The following is a 23,758-nucleotide window of genomic DNA, read 5'->3' on the forward strand; positions in this document are numbered from 1 at the left end:
TTAAAGTTTCTTTTGAAAACCTATTAATTTTTCTGTTCCTCTTAATAAAATCTTCTTATTTGCAAGAGTTAACCAGAGTCTTTCTCTAACACTCCAAATCTGTTTCTTCAGTTGAACTCAAAATCTTTATTTTCATTTAGACAGTTAACACTGATCTTGGAAACTTTCTCCTGTCCTATAGTTTTAAAGCCTCACCAGTCATTTATTTATGTTAATTCCTTTTCTCACAATCTCGTTCTCATGATCACTTCCTGTGTCTGTCTGTCTTTATTGGGACTAAACAATGTACCATAATTCTTTTTTTTCGCCAGCATGAAATCGATCTCTTTTTGGGCTTTTTTTTTTTGGCACGTGTATGTGTGTTTCCACCTGAGCTTTCCCATGTCCAATATCCTTTTTGTTTTTCTAACAGTTTTACTAACTGTTCTTTTTTTGCTAACTCAGTAAGACTTTCTTCTCTGTTGTTTCTTTACCCTCTGACATATTTTCCTACAATATGAAACAATTCGTTGTCTTCTTTAATTCGTATTTTGACATTTAAATGACCACTTTGTACATTGCTTTCTCTCAATACCTCTCCAATCATCATCCTGGTATTTCTCTATCTCAACATCAACACAGTGAGATGTTGTAGCTTGAGCCTTCATAACTGTAATTGCTTCTTCTATAACGATATTCATATCTAGAAACACCATTCTGTCCTAATGTGTATGAAAGCTTCCAATATAGTATTTCATTTCCGGATGAACGACAAGGGCTAAATCTTTCGCTTGTAAATTTTGTTCTGGCCTCTCTGGCCTCATTTATCCATACTCCTTTCGTTTCTACTTGGCCTTCTCCAATTTGTTCTTTAGTTTCACTTAGACCCAAGATGTCCCATTTCGTATCTCTGATCTCTTCCAGTGATGGCTCTATGTAACCAACGTATTTTAAAGATCTTACATCGTAACTACAGATACGTATAATAGACTTGCACGTTTCTTTATGGGTCTGTGATCTTCCCGTTGGGTTTAGACCAGAGACGTTGTAAACCTGAACCAACTCTCTTCCATTTGAAGAATGTTCTATCTGGACTACAGTATTACGGACTCTTTCACTTTCCATGATCTGACAGGATTTTGGTCCTGCATTAACGCGCTGTCCGTGCGTGTTGTCAGTATTTTTATAGTGGCGCCACCACGTGCAGTATTTCATTAACTGAAATCGTTGCTTACAGCGATTGTTCAAAATAATTCTTCTGCCTGCCAATATGATAGCTGTGACCCAAATGCTCCGAGATAACACCGACCAACCTGCCATCTGGAGCAGCACTAAGTGCTACCTGCCTCCGCTACACACACACAAACACACAATTCCTCGTTTGTTTGTTTGTTTGTTTTTTTGAATTTTGCACAAAGCTACTCGAGGGCTATCTGTGCTAGCCATCCCTAATTTAGCAGTGTAAGACTAGAGGGAAGGCAGCTAGTCATCACCACCCACCGCTAACTCTTGAGCTACTCTTTTACCAACGAATAATGGGATTTACCGTCACATTATAACGCCCCCACGGCTGAAAGGGCGAGCATGTTTGGCGCGAAGGGGATGCGAACCCGCGACCCTCAGATTACGAGTCGCACGCCTTCACGCGCTTGGACATGCCGGGCCTACAATTCCTCGTAACAGTAAACACTTTCTTACTCGTGCTAATCTTAAAATAATTCACTTGTGATTTAAAAATCCATTAATGTTGCCTGAAATGAAACCATGTTTATCATGGAAGTAAGATACTTTACACAAAGCATTAAGCATGTTTTACCTTTAACGGCATATAATTAAAACAAATGCATAGTTTCTGATTAAAAGTAGGAGAACGATTGCTTTTAGGCAATAAAATATTTGAAAAGGCAAAGGAAAAAGGTTTTAAATGAAAAACACAGATTTATTATAACTCATAAACAAGAAACTTGATATGAGGTTCTGGCATTGAATGTTAGTTTAGTCTTGCAGTGTCGTAACAATATGAAGATTGTCGGTGTTGTGTTTGAAAGCTCAGCTATCAACGTGTTTTATGTTTGGAAAATATAGTTTTACAAACATGTTAAACATAAATAATGCTTTGAGAAGACTAGAATTTTCTTTCTAAATAACGTCTTTTGCGTGAGTTGGCCAAACAACTTCGTCAGAGACTTTAGGCTTCAGACAGAGTCGCTCTTAATTTTGAACCATAGGCACGGCATGGCCAAGTGTGTTAAAGCGTGCGACTCGTAATCTGAGGGTCGCGGGTTCGCATCCCCGTCGCGCCAAACATGCTCGCCCTTTCAGCTATGGAGGCGTTATAATGTGACGGTCAATTCCACTATTCGTTGGTAAAAGAGTAGCCCAAGAATTGGCGGTGGGTGGCCTTCCCTCTAGTCTTACACTGCTAAATTAGGGACGGTTAACACAGATAGCCCTCGAGTAGCTTTGTGCGAAATTCAAAAAACAAATTTTGAACCGAAAAAACCAGCTAGCAGTAACCGTCACCAGAGCAACTTTTTCTGGTTCTTTGAATTAAGAAAAGGGTTTGACTGACAAGTTTTACAACGTCTCCACTGCCGAAATAGCAGAGTGTGTTCACTGGCTTCATATCTTGAACTTCAGAGTTTAAAGTCAGCAACCCGACACGAAAGCCATTAGGCCACGTCGGACTCGTTTTTGAAAATTTTCTTTGTTTGTTTCAAAATATTCGAGTAATTCTACCCACAGACTTTGCAGCTATATGAAAGTTCGCCTTGGTCGAGTAGTGGGAAAGCAAATAGTCAACACCAACACTTCGACTACTTTGTTTGAGCAAATGAGAATTTGACCTTTACTCTTATAACGCACCAGTGATACCAAAATATGGTACTCGTTTTTCCAGCGACGGCACGAAAGTAGCGAACCCTAGAATTCGTAATTCGAGCACGTTAATGATCATGCCACGCCAGACCGGATTGCAACAGTTGATGATAATATTACCCTATTATTCAATGATGATATACCCTGATAATTAATTGTAATAATTTTCCTCTCCCCATTATTCAATGATAATATAACCTGATAGTTGATGGAAATAATCCCCCCCCCCCATAATTCAATTCAATGATGAAATACCCTGATAGTTGATGGTAATAATCCCATCCCCATTATTTAATGATTAAATACCCTGATAGTTGATGGTAATAATCCCTCCCATTATTTAATGATTAAATACCCTGATAGTTGATGGTAATAATCCCTCCCATTATTTAATGATGAAATACCCTGATAGTTGATGGTAATAATCCCTTTCCCATTATTTAATGATGAAATACCCTGATAGTTGATGGTAATAATCCCTTCCCCATTATTTAATGATTAAATACCCTGATAGTTGATGGTAATAATCCCTTTCCCATTATTTAATGATGAAATACCCTGATAGTTGATGGTAATAATCCCTTCCCCATTATTCAATGATGAAATACCCTGATAGTTGATGGTAATAATCCCCCCCCCATTATTTAATGATGAAATACTCTGATAGTTGATGGTAATAATACCCCCATTACTTAATGATTAAATACCCTGGTAGTTGATGGTAATAAACCCCCCTATTATTTAATGATGAAATACCCTGATAGTTGATGGTAATAATACCCCCCATTACTTAATGATTAAATACCCTGGTAGTTGATGGTAATAATCCCCCCCATTATTTAATGATGAAATACCCTGAGAGTTGATGGTAATAATCCCTTTCCAATTATTTAATGATGAAATACCCTGATAGTTGATAGTAATAATCCCTTCCCCATTATTCAATGATGAAATACCCTGATAGTTGATGGTAATAATCCCCCCATTATTTAATGATGAAATACTCTGATAGTTAATGGTAATAAACCCCCTATTATTTAATGATGAAATACCCTGATAGTTGATGGTAATAATCCCCCCCACTACTTAATGATGAAATACCCTGATAATTGATGGTAATAATCCCCCCCATTATTTAATGATGAAATACCCTGATAGTTGATGGTAATAATCCCTTCCCCATTATATAATAATGAAATACCCTGATAGTTGATGGTAATAATCCCTTCCCCATTATATAATAATGAAATACCCAGGTAGTTGATGATAATAATCCCTTCCCCATTATATAATAATGAAATACCCTGATGGTTAATGGTAATAATCCCTTCCCCATTATATAATGATGAAATACCCTGACAGTTGATAGTAATAATCCCCCCCATTAGTTAATGATGAAATACCCTGATAGTTGATGGTAATAATCTCTTCCCCATATATAATAATGAAATAGCCTGATAGTTGATGGTAATAATCCCTTCCCCATTATATAATAATGAAATAGCCTGATAGTTGATGGTAATAATCCCTTCCCCATTATATAATAATGAAATACCCTGATAGTTGATGGTAATAATCCCTTCCCCATTATATAATAATGAAATACCCTGATAGTTGATGGTAATAATCCCTTCCCCATTATATAATGATGAAATACCCTGATAGTTGATGGTAATAATCCCTTCCCCATTATATAATAATGAAATACCCTGATAGTTGATGGTAATAATCCCTTCCCCATTATATAATGATGAAATACCCTGATAGTTGATGGTAATAATCCCTTCCCATTATATAATAATGAAATACCCTGATAGTTAATGGTAATAATCCCTTCCCATTATATAATAATGAAATACCCTGATAGTTGATGGTAATAATCCCTTCCCATTATATAATAATGAAATACCCTGATAGTTGATGGTAATAATCCCTTCCCCATTATATAATAATGAAATACCCTGATAGTTGATGGTAATAATCCCCCCATTATATAATAATGAAATACCCTGATAGTTGATGGTAATAAACCCCCCTATTATTTAATGATGAAATACTCTGATAGTTAATGGTAATAAACCCCCCTATTATTTAATGATGAAATACTCTGATAGTTAATGGTAATAAACCCCCCTATTATTTAATGATGAAATACCCTGATAGTTGATGGTAATAATCCCTTTCCCATTATTTAATGATGAAATACTCTGATAGTTAATGGTAATAAACCCCCCTATTATTTAATGATGAAATACTCTGATAGTTAATGGTAATAAACCCCCCTATTATTTAATGATGAAATACCCTGATAGTTGATGGTAATAATCCCTTTCCCATTATTTAATGATGAAATACCCTGATAGTTAATGGTAATAATCCCTTCCCCATTATTCAATGATGAAATACCCTGATAGTTGATGGTAATAATCCCTTCCCATTATTTAATGATGAAATACTCTGATAGTTAATGGTAATAAACCCCCCTATTATTTAATGATGAAATACCCTGATAGTTGATGGTAATAATACCCCCCATTACTTAATGATTAAATACCCTGATAGTTGATAGTAATAATCCCTTCCCCATTATATAATAATGAAATACCCTGGTAGTTGATGGTAATAATCCCTTCCCCATTATATAATAATGAAATAGCCTGATAGTTGATGGTAATAATCCCTTCCCCATTATATAATAATGAAATACCCTGATAGTTGATGGTAATAATCCCTTTCCCATTATATAATAATGAAATAGCCTGATAGTTGATGGTAATAATCCCTTCCCCATTATATAATAATGAAATACCCTGATAGTTGATGGTAATAATCCCTTCCCTATTATATAATGATGAAATACCCTGATAGTTGATGGTAATAATCCCTTCCCATTATATAATAATGAAATACCCTGATAGTTGATGGTAATAATCCCTTCCCCATTATATAATAATGAAATACCCTGATAGTTGATGGCAATAATCCCTTCCCCATTATTCAATGATGAAATACCCTGATACTTGATTGTAATAATCCCCCCCATTATTTAATGATGAAATAGCCTGATAGTTGATGGTAATAATCCCCTCCCCATTATTCAATGATGAAATACCCTGATAGTTGATGGTAATAATCCCTTCCCCATTATATAATAATGAAATACCCTGATAGTTGATGGTAATAATCCCTTCCCCATTATATAATGATGAAATACCCTGATAGTTGATGGTAATAATCCCTTCCCATTATTTAATGATGAAATACCCTGATAGTTGATGGTAATAATCCCTTCCCCATTATATAATAATGAAATAGCCTGATAGTTGATGGTAATAATCCCCCCATTATTTAGTGATGAAATACCCTGATAGTTGATGGTAATAATCCCTTCCCCATTATATAATAATGAAATAGCCTGATAGTTGATGGTAATAATCCCCCCATTATTTAATGATGAAATACCCTGATAGTTGATGGTAATAATCCCTTCCCCATTATATAATAATGAAATACCCTGGTAGTTGATGGTAATAATCCCTTCCCATTATATAATGATGAAATACCCTGATAGTTGATGGTAATAATCCCTTCCCCATTATATAATAATGAAATAGCCTGATAGTTGATGGTAATAATCCCCCCCCCATTATTTAGTGATGAAATAATCTGATAGTTGATGGTAATAATCCCTTCCCCATTATATAATAATGAAATACCCTGGTAGTTGATGGTAATAATCCCTTCCCATTATATAATGATGAAATACCTGATAGTTGATGGTAATAATCCCTTCCCCATTATATATTAATGAAATACCCTGATAGTTGATGGCAATAATCCCTTCCCCATTATTCAATGATGAAATACCCTGATACTTGATTGTAATAATCCCCCCCATTATTTAATGATGAAATAGCCTGATAGTTGATGGTAATAATCCCTCCCATTATTCAATGATGAAATACCCTGATAGTTGATGGTAATAATCCCTTCCCATTATATAATAATGAAATACCCTGATAGTTGATGGTAATAATCCCTTCCCATTATATAATGATGAAATACCCTGATAGTTGATGGTAGTAATCCCCCCATTATTTAATGATGAAATACCCTGATAGTTGATGGTAATAATCCCTTCCCCATTATATAATAATGAAATAGCCTGATAGTTGATGGTAATAATCCCCCCATTATTTAGTGATGAAATACCCTGATAGTTGATGGTAATAATCCCTTCCCCATTATATAATAATGAAATACCCTGGTAGTTGATGGTAATAATCCCTTCCCCATTATATAATGATGAAATACCCTGATAGTTGATGGTAATAATCCCTTCCTTATTATATAATAATGAAATAGCCTGATAGTTGATGGTAATAATCCCCCCCCCATTATTTAGGGATGAAATAATCTGATAGTTGATGGTAATAATCCCTTCCCCATTATATAATAATGAAATACCCTGATAGTTGATGGTAATAATCCCTTCCCCATTATATAATGATGAAATACCCTGATAGTTGATGGTAATAATCCCTTCCCCATTATATAATGATGAAATACCCTGATAGTTGATGGTAATAATCCCTTCCCCATTATATAATAATGAAATAGCCTGTCTGTCAAAATCAAATCACAACTGGCAAAGACAGATGCATTTAAAAGATTACTGACATCTGTAAATGTAGTATCAGCACACAGCTGAAAACTTTATGTACCTCATGTAAAGGAAAATCGATTGGAAAACGTATTTTCATCAATCATGAGTTCTAACACCAAAAACCGCTAACTTTTTTTTCTTTACGGTTTCGTGAAATATTGAAAAGGTAATTTTGAAGTTTTTATTTCAGAACACCAGGTGGTAGTAGAAATTCAAGCTCTCTCTCTTACTAATATTAAAAAACAAACAAACCTGAAAGCGTTTTTATTTTAAACGGGAAGAAAAATCTAGTATTTTGTCCAAGTTTTATTAGTCACGTGTTTTACATGACGAGTTTAATTGTTTTGATGTCTTCAAATTTCTGCTAATTAACAGAATTCCTTTAATAAAGTGGTTGTACTTAGAGCCTTCTATAATTTATTATGTACAAAAAAACATAAACATTTCACGAACGAAATTATCTTTCTCCGTTTCCACCTTTCCAAAACCTACGCAATGAATACTCCAAGTTTTAAATCAAATTAAAAGCTAATAAACAACCTTTTTGTCCGATCGATGCGCAGTGGGAAACATATGTTCAATACACTGATTACCGTCTGCGGTCCTCCGCTGGGATAGCGGCTGGTCATTGGATTTACAACGCTAAAACTAGGGGTTCGATTCCCTTCGGTGAGCACAGCAGATATCCTGATGTGGCTTTGCTATAAGAAACGCACTCACGCAGTGACGTAGCGGGAAGTCTTAACATCAGGTTTCGATATCCATGGTGAGTTTGTTTGTTTGTTTGTTTGTTTTGGAATTTCGCACAAAGCTACTCGAGGGTTATCTGTGCTAGCCGTCTCTAATTTAGCAGTGTAAGACTAGAGGGAAGGCAGCTAGTCATCACCACCCACCGCCAACTCTTGGGCTACTCTTTTACCAACGACTAGTGGAATTGACCGTCACATAAACGCCCCCACGGCTGAAAGGGCGAGCATGTTTGGCACGACCGGGATGCGAACCCGCGACCCTCAGATTACGAGTCGCACGCCTTATGACGCTTGGTCATGCCGGGCCTCCATGGTGATAAAAGTACAGGTAATCTACCGTATAGCTCTGTATGCTGTATTCACGAGGGTTTTATTTACATTCAGGTGAATAGTTTGCACTACGCTCTAGGATTATTAATTATCGAACTTTATAATAATAGTAATATATCACATCATTTATACTGGGACCTACTTTGTTGTACAATATTGAAACCTATTTTACTGGACACTTCTGAAAGCGATTCGGGCCAATTGGTTTGTTTGTTTGTGACTACTCACAAAGCTACGCAATGGACTACCTGTACTCTTTCTACCACGGGTATCGAAACCCAGATTCTAGTGCTGTTAAGTCTGCAGGTATACCACTGTGCCACTAGGGGATGATTGAGACCGAAACCGTCTTAATAAAATAATTATCTCATAATGCACCCTGTTAATATTGTACAAATAAAGTCATGTGGGAAAACAATTAGTAGACTTAGTACACACAGGCGCTCGCGCATATTTCTTTATTATTCTAAATCAGACCATTATGTGTAAGGTAAAATGCATTGGTAAACTCGTAGAAAGAACAACTTTCTACGTTAACAACAAAGTTGTTCAGTACGTTTTTAACATGATACGTTTTTCTTTGCCTTCTTCCTTGACACACGCCATACAGTCACTACTTTAAATAATATTTTGAGCCAGATAACCTTGGAACAATGAACAAAGTGTCTCGCTCACAATGACCTAGAAAGAACCAAATATGCAGGGCGTTTGTGTGGAGTTACACATTTAAGATCAATATATCTTTATAAATTACTGACACGAAAGGCACGCAAGAACCATAAGACGTTGATAAACGATTAGGCTTTGTATAAAATGTTTCAAAACCTGATTACGCTAATTACTTAACTTACTTTCCTTACAAAGTAGTATTATTCCTGGTACGCCCTCTTTTGATAATGCGAAATTGGAGTGTTGGATAAAATGCAGGATTATGTGCGGATCAAAGAATACTGCCCAGGACAAGTTTGTTTGTTTTTGAAATTCGCACAAAGCTACTCGAGGGCTATCTGTGCTAGCCGTCCATAATTTAGCAGTGTAAGACTAGAGGGAAGGCAGCTAGTCATCACCACCCACCGCCAACTCTTGGGCTACTCTTTTACCAACGAATAGTGAGATTGACCGTCACATTATAACGCCCCCACGATTGGGAGGTTTGGCGCGATGGGGATGCGAACCTGCGACCCTCAGACTACGAGTCGCACGCCCAAGACAAAGACACTTGTCAATATGCAGAATTGTGCTTGACCAGAAATAAACCGTCCACTGCTGGGAAAGCAGTAAGGTTAGGGAATTGCAAAGCTCAAATCCGGAGTTCGATTCCCTGCTGAAAACACTGGATGTAGCCTAATGTGGTTTTGTCTTAAATAAATCTTTGTACCATTAATAATAATTTTGTTTATGAGCTTTTCTCGTCACGGCCTCTAATTTGGTTTATGTGACGTAAATATACGACAATCTGTTTTCAATAAGCCTAAAATATTATTCATAAGAAGTCGATTCACACACACACACACACACACACACCGTCAAATAATACTTAGGGTGGCATAAGTCTTTGCCAGATAAATTCTTTGCATTGCAGAATACGTTTTATCGACTGTCAAAACTTTATCCAACCTGATTTCAAAGACATTTACAGTCTCTGTTTTCTTCTGAGTTTATTATTTGGGTCATCGATACAAACTTCCTCTCAGAGAGTTGAAATATGTCTTGCATAAATAATTTAGTTTTGCAAGCTAGAGATTATTTTCGGAAGTTGTTTGAAAACTACTATAAAATATATTGCTTTTACCGTTATACAAAAACCTATACTATTTGCTTATTTTGACAAGAAATTGTTCTTTTCCTAGAAATTTTTCCATTATACCGTAAATCGATTCCACTTCAGAAATGTCGCAGCTCGAGCTTTTAAAGCATTATAATAAATTATAAATATTTTATTACTTCGTTTTCGTGGTCTTGAGAATATATTATAGTGGTATACGGTTATAAGGCAGAAAAGTAGTCCCTTATTTCAAAAATAAATAAAACAATAAAACAACGTGTTATAGAATGTGCTCGAGTGTTTAAATACAATTTCGCTAAATTAAAATTAGTTGTCTAAAGTTTGTTTGAATTTCGCTTAAAGCAGTGTAAGACTACATAAATGACCACCAGTAAATAATACCCAAATGCCAACACTTGCGCTATTTTTTTACCAACTAAGACTGGGATTGATCAAACCATTATAATCTCCCCAGAGCTCAAAGAGCAAGTACGTTTGGTGTCATGTTAATTCGAACCCGCGACCCCTTGGTTAAGACTCGAGTTCCTCAACTACAAGGCATTGCGGACCTTCGCCCGAGTTTGATAAAATAAACTTTTATCGAATCTATCAGAAAGTTTTCCAGCTGAAATGTGCTTCATAAACGAAGACAAAACTTCTTGTAGGCTTTGTTACTTCAGGTGATATCGTTTGTTTGTTTTGAATTTCGCACAAAGCTACTCGAGGGCTATCTGTGCTAGCCGTCCCTAATTTAGTAGTGTAAAACTAGAGGGAAGGCAACTAGTCATCACCACCCACCGCCAACTCTTGGGCTACTCTTTTACCAACGAATAGTGGGATTGACCGTAACATTATAACGCCCCACGGCTGGGAGGGCAAGCATGTTTGGCGCGAGAGGGATGCGAACCCGACCCTCAGATTACGCTTGGCCATGCCGGGCCAGGTGATATCGTCATGTCATTTATATTATTCCAATCTAGACATTCGGTCATCAAAGTAAAAAAAAAAAAAACTTTAACGTCTTTAGTTTCGATCAGTAACGGAATTACAAAATATATTGCAAAATAAAAAGATGGATTATATCTTCATTATTTCTCAGATTTTCCAATGGAGAAATATAATATTTTTTTTTTTACACACTCACGCAAGCAATCCGGCACAATGTGCAGACTTTAGACTCAGGTTATTTAAATCGAACGACCATACCAAAAAGTTTCCAATTGACAATCTAGGTGGCTCTGATCGTTAGTTATACAAAGCGTATTTCTTTGTTTTGAATTTCGCGCAAAGCTACACGAGGGCTATCTGCGCGAGCTGTCCCTAATTTAGCAGTGTAAGACCAGAGGAAAGGCAGCCAACTCTTCGGCTATTCTTTTACTAACGAATAGTTAGATTGACCGTCACCTTATAACGCCCCCGCGACTGAAAGGGCGAGCATGTTTGGTGCTATGGGAATTCGAAATCGCGACCTTCAGATTACGAGTCGAACGACTTAACCCACCTGGCCATGCCGGGCCGTCTCTAGTATCTAATTCAAGGAAATTTATGTGTTCTTCAATCTAAAACTCGGACAATTGTGTGGTATAAACACCGAGACATATTTAGCAAGTAGTATATTATATTTTAAAAATCAAACAAGCCAAATTGTTTCGTAAACTCATTTAATTTCTATACCTCAATATTATATAATAACTCAGGAATGAAACTGTTTTCCAAACGATTGCAAATTATTTTCCTAGTTTACAATAACTTCCTAGAAGATGAGAGAGAGCCCATAAATGAATAGAAAAGAAACTCAGCAATAAAAGTTACTGCAAATCTTATACTGGTTTGTATTCTGTGTCTCAACCAATTATTAATCAAACCTGTATTTGAATAGTTAAAATTTTTCCAGAACCTATTCCTTTATAAAACGTATCTCCTCTCACGAGACAGTCCCGATGTGACTACAGTAGGTTTACGAACTTACTACACTAAAATCCGGGGTTCGATTCTCCGCGGTAGGCAGAGCGGAGAGTCCAATAAACAAAGTAGACACAATCGCGAGCTGACCTATGATAGAACAAAGAATATCGCAGCTGGCGAGCGGGTTTTATCCCTGCAACACAACAAAGTGTCACTCACCGTTTAACATGTGGCCGCGTTATAAGAGTGACCACTCATTCATGATTTGGTTGCACAACAACTTCCCCCGTAGGAAAGCTACTCCCAGCAGCCATATCTTATTATATTAATATAACTGACTAAAATAGGAAAAATGACAAATTATATTTTATAAAATAACGAATTATCTGAAACTTTTAACCATTTCATTCCCGTTATCCTTTACTGCGCATGTCTCTAGGTTTTAGTTTTGTTTTTATTTTATTACACTTGAAAAAATTAATCATGAAGCCTGTGTTACTTTCTTTCACTCAAATATGTTTAGATAATTAATTCTTCTATGAAATACAATAAATATGCGTTATTGTTATTCTATTTTAATCAGTTATATTCATACAATAAGATACGGCTAAGGGAGTTGATTGTTAGGTTACGAAACGATTGACAATAGAATGTTGCTGACTGGCTGCCTCTCCTTTGGCCAATGGTTAAAATTTAGGGGCGGTCTAATTGGTGTATTTGTCTCAAAAAGAAGCAAACATTCGTCCTGAACAGACAAAGAAATATTCGGTAAATTTATTAACCACCAGGCAGATGTTTGTGTTTTTCTTACAGTAAAGCCACATCGAACTATTTGCTGTGTCTACAGAGGGCAATCGAACACGTGATTTTTTTCAGCTTTATAGATCAGTAGATTTAACGTTGTCCCAGTGGAGGACTCACCAGGCGGAAGCGTTATATTAGCTTTTCTGTCAGCATTGTGCAGTCTGCTGTTTCCTTCTTAGTTTGGAACCTTGACAATTTCTTGTTGCCGGAAATTGTAAACAGAGGGGAAGGAGAACTCAATACCTTGTCAATTAACTTTGAGTTTTACGTTAAACGCACTATTTTAACCTTCGTTAACTTTTATGTTTAGCGCACTATTCACCGTATCAAGTGCTGTGTTCTCGGATAACATCAATGTTTCAACTTGTATCTCAAGACGGCTGGTATGGGTGTTGAAACATTTATTAAAATAATGTAGAAAACAGTGTTTCTACCTTCTTAGGTCATCTTGAGGTTAACTCAGATATTAATACAATCTTGAGGTTAACTCCAGATGACCTAAAAGGTAGAAACGCTATTCTAGTTTATTTTAATAAATGTTTTACCTCTACCAACTGTCTGGAAAAACAGTTTCGCTTCAAGTGGGTTTCTCGTCATTACGAATGTTTTGATTTAACATTTTGAAGCATTCTAAGCAGATCTCAACCAACTTAATAACCAAGAAGTAGTACATTAATCAAAGTGAAGAAACCTGTTTATGTATGTATATATGTCCACTCGTATTCTGAAAGTCACGGGTTCGCATCTCCGTTGAACCAAACATGCTCGCCTTTTCAGCCGTGGGGCGTTATAATGTAACAGTCAATCCCAATATTCGTTGGTAAAGAGTAGACCAAGAGTTGGCGGTGGGTGGTGATGACTAGCTGTCTTCCGTCTAGTCTTACACTGCTAAATTAGGGACGGCTAGCGCAGATAGCCCTCGAGTAACTTTGCGCGAAATTCAAAAACAAAATATTTATATATATATATATCCATTACAGTTTGTGTACAACGACATTTTAGATTTTACCGTAACTTGTCATCACGCTTTATGTTACATGTGAACAATATTATTACTAATTCAAACCTAATCCATTCCCCTGACAGGACAGCGGTAAGTTTACGGAATATCAAAGCTAAGTTTAAGGGCTCGATTTCCCGCTGAGAACACAGCAGATAGCCCAATATTGCTTTGTACTGAAGCAAAGAAACAAATGAAAACATAATCCCATACCACCACGAATGACGCTGTTATTGAGCTTTTCTCGTCGCGCCCTCTAGTGAGAAGTTTAAACATTTGTACGTGATGTATGACAATATTACATTCACCAAGCATATGATTACGCACATACGCCTGATTTATTATTCGTTGCTAAATATTTTCATTATGTCCGTTTTTTAGCCATCTAGTGGTTGAATCATTATACATAGAACTCGCCGAGACCATTCAACTTCATATATCATTTTAGTCGTATCAAATTTTGTTTTTCTATCCAAAAATATTACATTAAATTTTCAGGTTCCAAAACTGCTTTCAAATCAACTGAAAAATAGTATCTATAATATACTTCCCACAATTGATTTATTTACATTTAATATATATTGTTTGTTTACTTTTGAATTTCGCACAAAGCTACTCGAGGGCTATCTGTGTTAGCCGTTCCTAATTTAGCAGTGTAAGACCAGAGGGAAGGCAGCTAGTCATCGCCACCCACCGCCAACTCTTAGGCTACCCTTTTACCAACGAATAGTAGGATTGACCGTCACATTATAACGCCTCCAGGGCTGAAAAGGCGAGCATGTTTGGCGCGACAGGAATGCGAACCCGCGACCCTCAGATTACGAGTCGCACGCCTTAACAAGCTTGGCCATGCCGGGCCAAATATATATTTATCTGTACATAGTAATGAATTAAAAGCATAGTTTACTTCGCAGTAAAAAGACTAAGGTAAAGACAACCAGTAAACACCACCAAATACTAAACCTCAGACTACTCTTTAACCAACAAATTGTGGGGTTGATCGTCACTTTGTAACGCCTCCATCAATGAAAGAGCGAGCATGTTTGGTGTGACGGGGATTCGAGCCCGCAGACTGCAAGCTGAGCGCCTTAACCGGATGGTCATGCCTGGCCAAAGCCAAAATATAAAACATCTTTAGAACGTGCTTAACTTTGTTATTCTGAAACGAACATTCACTATACCTTAATCCCATAACACCCTTAATTCCAGTTTTCAAACAATCGCCTTAATTAAACATGTTTTGCTCTTATTATCGATGTAGTTTGTATTTTATTATCTTACGTATAAAAATTTACTTCATGGAAACGAGATTATTTATTCTACGTGTGTTTAAGATAATATGAGAGTGGAAGAATAAAAGTATTCATAAAATGCCAAATAGTTTCAAGTAAAACTGTGATCCTAAACCTATCTGGGTGAGTTTGGACGTGAGTCATCTTACACAATATGTCCTTGACCTTAATGACTGGACAGGCAAAGTCAGGCCCGGCATGGCCAGGTGGTTAAGGCACTCGACTCATAATCCGAGGGTCGCAGGTTCGAATCCACGTCGTACCAAACATGCTCGCCCTTTCAGCCGTGGGGCGTTATAATGTGATCGGTCAATCTCACTATTCGTGGTAAAAGAGTATCCCAAGAGTTGGCGGTGGGTGGTGATGACTAGTTACCTTCCCTCTAGTCTTACACTGCTAAATTAGGGACGGCTAGCACAGATAGCCCTCGATGAGCTTTGTACGAAATTGAAAAAGAATCAAACAGACAGACAGTTAAAGTCATTGTTTACAAAACAAATGACCTTTAACGCATATAAGTTATTGTATTTTAACAAATCAAACAAGAATATTTTTCGTTTGGTTATTCTACTTCTGTTTCAAAAATCAACTTTAATATTTCAACTTCATAATTTTTGTGTTTCACGTTGTTCAAAAACATTACTCCAATGTTGAAGAATACGATAACCTGGTTTTGTTGGTAACAAATGAGAACATCAAGGCTTGGTTCAGTTTGTTTTCAATTTTGCGCAAAGCTTTGTTTTGTTTGTTTGTTTGGAAATTTCGCACAAAGCTACTCGAGGGCTATCTGTGCTAGCCGTCCCTAATTTAGCAGTATAAGACTAGAGGGAAGGCAGCTGGTCATCACCACTCATCGCCAACTCTTGGGCTACTCTTTTACCAAGGAATAGTGAGATTGACCGTCACATTATAACGCCCCTACGGCTGAAAGGGCGAGCATGTTTTGTGTGGCGGGAATTCGAACCTGCGACCCTCAGATTACGAGTCTAGTGCCTTAACCACCTGGCCATGCCGGGCCGACATCAAGGCATTAGCGAAGAATATAATACAGTACATATCAAACACAAGCTTTGAACCATTAATCTTCCAAACTCGTTCGAAGTTCTTTAGATAAACCTTTCACGTCAGAAAAATGAATCGATATTAGAGTTCTAGCTTTTCTGAGACAGAGAATGGAGTTGAGGAATTGGCTAAAGTAGAGCCGAATGATGAAACATCTTTGAAAGAAACGAAACTCCTAAAAGGCTTGGAACTAATTTTAATGTACGAAGTTGAATTGTGGGAAATTTTGTTTATTCAACTAATTTTCTTTTATACATTAGTTTATGTAACAGGCTTGCGTTATCATCCTATACTACGTTGGAATAAATAATGGCCTAATCATAAAATCACATCTTAAGTGGTTCAGCGATAAGTCTGAAGATTTACAATGCTATAAACCGGGTTTTGATACCTGCGGTAAGCGTAACACAGATAGCCCATTGTGTAGCTTTATAAACCTAAATATTTTTATATTGATTAATTTACCATATCATATGTACAACGAAGAGTACTGCTTTCACTTGATATATATATATATACATATAAATACTGACTTTAATCGTCTACATATTTATGTATGTATACATATGCTCGATGTTTTCAGTTTTAAAAGGTCTTTGGTGGACCGAGATTTAAGGCTTAATAAAACGTTTTTTATAAGGACATAAAAAGTTAAACCTGTTTACGTCAGTACAGCTTGCCATATTTGCCTTATGAAAGTTACATTAAAGTAACTTGTCAGGTAGAATGAACTAAGTTAACTTGGCATAACAATTTCAAGCTGAAATAACTGCAAGATAGTGTGAACTATATTAGCCTGCATTATTAAATACATACGAGACTAACTTGTCAGAAAGTCTAAAGTAAATCAACCTGTCATATTAAAGTCACATTTAGCTGACTGGTCAGACAGTGTGAGCGAGAATTGGCCTGCCTTTTCAAAGACACATTAAATTAACTGGTCCAGTATGTGAAATAATTTAACCTGTCTTGTTAACATGACACTAAACTAACCAGTCAGGTAGTTAAACCACCATGCTAAACCCATGATATACGAGAACCACATGTGCAATGTAAACTATATAATTTCCTTTATAGGCCTAACTTTCGATACACAACATGTGATGTCTATACGTCTGTCTTCAAATGACACGCAAGCGTGTCAAGACAAGTAAGAGTTATTTCAGCTTTTAATATTTTAATATCCTATTTGACTCATTAGTTAAACCTTGGTTCTGTAGAGGAAAGGATATTTTTATTATCAGGACAATCACTAACAATCCAAGAAACCTGATCAATTAAAATCTAAATTAATGAAGTGACAGTCATCTAGATTTACAAGACGTCCAACTACTGATCAATTAAAATCTAAATTAATGAAGTGACAGTCATCTAGATTTACAAGACGTCCAACTAGTGTTATTAATCAAAGCTGTGAATTCTCTTCCGTAAGTCAACCTATATCATTTAAAAATGTGGATGTATCCTTGCACAAGCCTGTTTAACTTCCATACCAGTTTTGGTGTAGATCCATCTACACCCTGTGAAGTAGACATACGACATACGACTGACAGATAGTCTAGGTACATTAATATATATTTTATTGGTGTTAGTGTTTCATAGCCATAAGTCTGTAGTAATATAATCCTTTAAAAAGTCTAGTTTCGATGCCCATGGTGGACACAGCACAGACAGTGTTGCCTTATGCTTAATGAAAAAAAAAAAAAAGTTGTTCTTTGTTATTGTTTTTAATTTTTGGAATGTGACTAACAAATTTATGTTTTTTTGGCTAGTAAAAAAATGCTGATTTTTATTTTTCTATTTAGATAATTTTACGTGATATACGACCAAAGGTAGGAGAGCATGTGACTTTGTCTCTTATTAAAGGTATTGTGGCTTGTCACACACTTTATCCTTAGAAGTTATATTAGAAAAATACGACGAAAAACAATTGATTACACTCGACAGCTGGCATATAATACACCAGTAGAACAAGAATACAACTATCACATATGATGGGTGTTTCTGAGAAACAAACCGGTGACATTTTGTCAGAGAGCATTAATACAAAACATTTCTTAAAGGTAAAGTATAGAAAAAAAGAAAATATACTGGAAGAACCAGGAACTATTTGTTGTGCGGCAACAGAATATAGAAATATGATCAAAACATAACTTGTAATAATGCACTTAATGGTCGTGAAGTTACGTGGAACTTGTGATGTCTTCTTTTTTACGTTAAACAGTCTCTAATTTTTCCGTGACAGCGTGAGAGAAGAGAAATAGACATTACATTAATTTCAACTGTTGCTAACTCATATTACTCACGTTTCTTGAATCTAGTTCATCGTAACTTCAATTACTGTCCAACTGTACTCAGCCCCTCATAACTCCAACTGTTTACGTCTTATAAAACGGTTACTGTCAAAGCAAGTAGCTGTCTGAGTTTTGTAAATACATAGTTACATTTGTTCATTACTCAGTCCACCTGGGCGTGTTAAGGCGTGCGACTCGTAATCTGAGGGTCGCGGGTTCGCATCCCGGTCGCGCCAAACATGCTCGCCATTTCAGCCGTGGGGGCGTTATAATGTGACAGTCAATCCCACTATTCGTTGGTAAAAGAGTAGCCCAAGAGTTGGCGGTGGGTGGTGATGACTAGCTGCCTTCCCTCTAGTTTTACACTGCTAAATTAGGGACGGCTAGCACAGATAGACCTCGAGTAGCTTTGCGCAAAATTCCAAAACCAACCAAACCAAGAAACGTATAATACCGGTAAATACAATAAAATGACACTGTATTTCTCATAGACAGATATTAAACCTGATTATAATATTCAAGTCACATCGTTGTTCATAATTTGATGTTTCAAGCGTTCTCACCAGTTTGTTTCTCTGTTTTTGAATTTTGCGCAACGATGCAAGGAGGATATCTGCGCCAGCCGTCCCAATTTAGCGGTATAAACTAGAGGGAAGGTAAGTAGTCATCACAATCAACCGCCGGCTCTTAGACTACTCTTTAACCAACAGTAGTGAGATTGACCACACATTATAACGCCCCCACGGCTGAAATGGCAAGCATGATTTATGCGACGAGGATTCGAACCCGCAATCCTCGATGTCTTAACCACCTGGCCATGCCGGGGCCTAGCGGTGTGAGTACGCTGTGCCACTGGGGAGGGCAAAATTCAAGGAAAGAAGATAAAGGACTGATACATTTTCACGTACAAATGAGGCGTGTCTACAAATGATTCCCAGACCCTAAAGTTACAAAAACTAGCTATATTTTCCCTAGAAATAAATATTTGTTACAAATGTAATCAAACAGAAGAAGTACAATCAGCGATATGTTTACGGGATTATGACCGACGGTGGACAGTGCGCAGACAGCCTATTGTTCAGCTTTTCGATTAATAACATTCTCTACCTTTTCAATTAATAACAAACATAGCATAGCTTTTCAATTAATAACAAACATTCTGTAGCATTTCGATTAATAACAAACATTCTGTAGCTTTTCAATTAATAACAAACATTCTGTAGCTTTTCGATTAATAACAAACATTCTGTAGCTTTTCGATTAATAACAAACATTCTGTAGCTTTTCAATTAATAACAAACATTCTGTAGCTTTTCGATTAATAACAAACATTCTGTAGCTTTTCGATTAATAACGAACATTCTGTAGGTTTTTAATTAATAACAAACATTGTGATCTACTTTTTTTATTAATAACAAACATTATGATCTACTTTTTGATTAATAACAAACATTGTGATCTACTTTTTGATTGATAACAAACATTATGATCTACTTTTTGATTGATAACAAACATTATGATCTACTTTTTAATGAATAACAAACATTGTGATCTACTTTTTGATTAATAACAAACATTGTGTAGGTTTTCGATTAGTAACAAACATTGTGTAGTTTTTTTATTAACAAAATACAATGATTCGATTAACGTTGAAAACCTGATAATTTGGTATATCATTTTGATTTACTATGAATGTAACTCTGTAACTCATGTAACTCTGAAATATAATATCTTAGTTCTATGTTTATTTGTTTTGTGGAATTTCGCACAAAGCTACTCGAGGGCTATCTGTGCTAGCCGTCCCTAATTTAGCAGTGTAAGACTGGAGGGAAGGCAGCTAGTCATCACCACCCACTGCCAACTCTTGGGCATGAATGTTAACGATATTACTACTTTAACTATGCACTTTTTTTTTGCGTAATATCAACGAGTGATTACTCAGTAAAGAGAACGAGAAACGGAAATAATCGACAGGTAAAAACACTTACGAACATAAAGAAAATATGGGAGGACTCCAGATTCTCAGGATGCGATAAACCAATCAGATAAATACCTCCTTTTAGTTTGTGTGACACAATAATAAATTACTAAACTAACATGGATATCTTTTCTCCACCTATCTTCTCGAACCACGACAGTTATCATCGCATGCTGGAGAATCATTAAATACGATATGACGTGGAAGCACAGACACAAGGACAAACCTGGTGTTATATGTCATAAACTACGACCAAGGATCGGTTTTCCAAACTACTGTTACTAATTTGAAGAACCATTAATCTCCAACCGCTAGTCTGAACAACAATTTTTCACGAGCACTATGACGTCGAAGTTACATAGGTATTGTATCTGCACCATGTGTTTCTAAAAATAAATTGAAATAATGATTTATTACGTTAAAACCAAACATCTTACATACATTTAATAAGTAGAAGTTCGAAAAAAATAACACGATATACGTAGAAAAAAACAAGCCAGTAGCAAACGTCATGCATTTTTATAAACAATAAAAACAGTGCTTAAACATTATATTCAAGATAAATATGTAGTTACGGATTTACTGTTATACGTTTAGATTATTACCTATGTTTGTTTCAGTATAGTATTTTATATATACATGTCACGTATATTGTTGAATGTGTATTGCGCAAGTCCCGCCTGTTCTCTAAATTTGTAGAAGATTCTTGAGAATAAGAATCAATAATATTTGTTTCATGAAAACGCTAGCGTGTTCAAAATGTTGTTGAACTTTCTAGAAAATCGTCTTAAACTATATAAACCAACGTGCCAAAGACAGTACTATTATTATTAGTCAGCTACAGCCAGTGTGCTATAGGCCTGGTAATTAACGCTTATTAATCGCAAAACTACAAAATTTGACCAGGAACGTTTATAGATTCGAACATTACAAACCGTTCAGCTTCAGTGAATTAACTTCAGACGTTAGTATTTCTACGAAAACATTAAATATCTTCATCGGTAAAAAGTGAGCTTGTAAGCGGTGTGAGGTCAACCAAGCTAGCTAGCTAAAGCGAGATGTTACAATATCAACTCAGAATTAATTTGCTCTTCGTGTACCTGGCTCTTAGATAAATAATTCAGTTGTATACCGGATATAAGACTCAATATTGTTTGTAAGTTTGTAAAACTGTTGTACTTAAATATAATAACAACTTCTAATAACCGTTAATATCAATTATATTGTTGTTTGTATATTAAAATATATTTGAATAAAGAAAAAGGATCATATTTATCAATCTTGTTGGCCAACATCATAAATCTGACGCATATTAACATTTAATTAATATCTAAATTAAAATTAAAATTTCCAGTTATTTAAAACAGTAATATGTAATGTACTTAACGCAGTAAATTGGAGGCTCGTTCTAGATACATTATAATACGCAACACTGGTAATTATTTTGTTTAAAAAATATTTGCATACGCTACGCAAAAACTATTTGTTCATGGCGGTCTCTAAACATCATCTGAAAAGCTGGAGAGCTATATTAGTCAACAATGGTGATTGCTAAATCTGGTATTAGTTGTTTTTCAGTTCCCCACCTAATGAGTTTCATTTCTTGGGGACGGGGGAGTACAAGCTTTGAACCATAAACTCTTGGATTCACAACACGAGCACACGAATCATTAAATCACGCCTGTCCTAAACACTAACAAAACTTGAAGAAACATCTATCTTTTAAAGCGCTCGGGTGATAGTTATTTTATTCATTTCTATCAAGACTTCTTGAACCTTCGTGTTTGTCTAACATCATGACAAAACTGGATATTGTAATTCAACACCCAGCTATGAGCAATGAGAGAACATCATGTTATAATCAGGTTCAACATCCAGCTATGAACAATGAAGGAGTATTATGTTATAATCAGGTTCAACATCCAGCTATGAACAATGAAGGAGTATTATGTTATAATCAGACTCAACATCCAGCTATGAACAATGAAGGAGTATTATGTTATAATCAGGTTCAACATCAAGCTAACTCTTTCAAAAACAAACACACCGCTAGAAATCTGGTTTCGATACTCTTGGTGGGAAGAGCACAGATAGCCATTTGTGTAGCTTTATGTTTATTTTCAAAACAATTAATGAGTTTAGGAGAGAGAAAGTGTCGAGGGACTAAAAATGTCAAACGCGTTTTGTGGGGGCTGAAGCGGGTGACACCAATTGTCATGGAGATTCCACTAAAGACTATGAAACGGCTCACCTGGATCTTTGTCCTGACAACTGAAAGGATGTGAATCAGGACACCTGGACTTACTGAAAAGTGGCGTTTATTTGCAAGGAAGAATTTCAGATTGGCATTAAGGGAATTCGGAATGATGCATACAAATAGGTAACAGCGAAGATAGCCCTCGTGTAGCTTTGCGCGAAATTCAAAAACAAACAAACAACTAGATAACACTGAAATAAAGTATAGAAAAGGGTCGCGGGTTCGAATTCCCGTCACTCCAAACATGCTTGCCTTTCCAGCCGTAGGGTGTTACAATGTGACGGTGAAGCCCATTATTCGTTGGTAAAAGAGGCCCAAGAGTTGGCGGTGGGTAGTGATGACTAGCTGCCTTCCCTAGTCTTACAATGCTAAATTAGGGACGGCTAGCACAAATAACCCTCATGTAATTTCGCACGAAATTAAAAACAAACCAAACCAGTTTTCAAAACTTGCGACGCAAAGTACAACAGCTTCGATGAAAGCTCAAAGGCGTTTTGACGTAGATAAACAATTTTTTAAATATTTCGAAATATTAAAATTTTACAATTACAAACGGCCTCTAGAGTAGAACGTGAAGCTCATTTTAAGGGCGTTGATACGCTATAAAAATGACGGTTACATCCAGCTATCTACTCGGCCAGACAAGAATAACATTCTCTGTTTGTCAGTTCAATATCAGGGCCGGCTCTCTAGAGACAGACCTTTGTGTAGTTTTGTGTGAAATGGTATAAGAAACTGTTCATCCAACATCGAATAGCGTTAAAATAGTTGTCAAATACATTCACCATTGGAGGAAAAAG

Source organism: Tachypleus tridentatus, chromosome 8 (genome assembly GCF_004210375.1).
Source record: "Tachypleus tridentatus isolate NWPU-2018 chromosome 8, ASM421037v1, whole genome shotgun sequence".
NCBI lineage: Eukaryota > Metazoa > Arthropoda > Merostomata > Xiphosura > Limulidae > Tachypleus > Tachypleus tridentatus.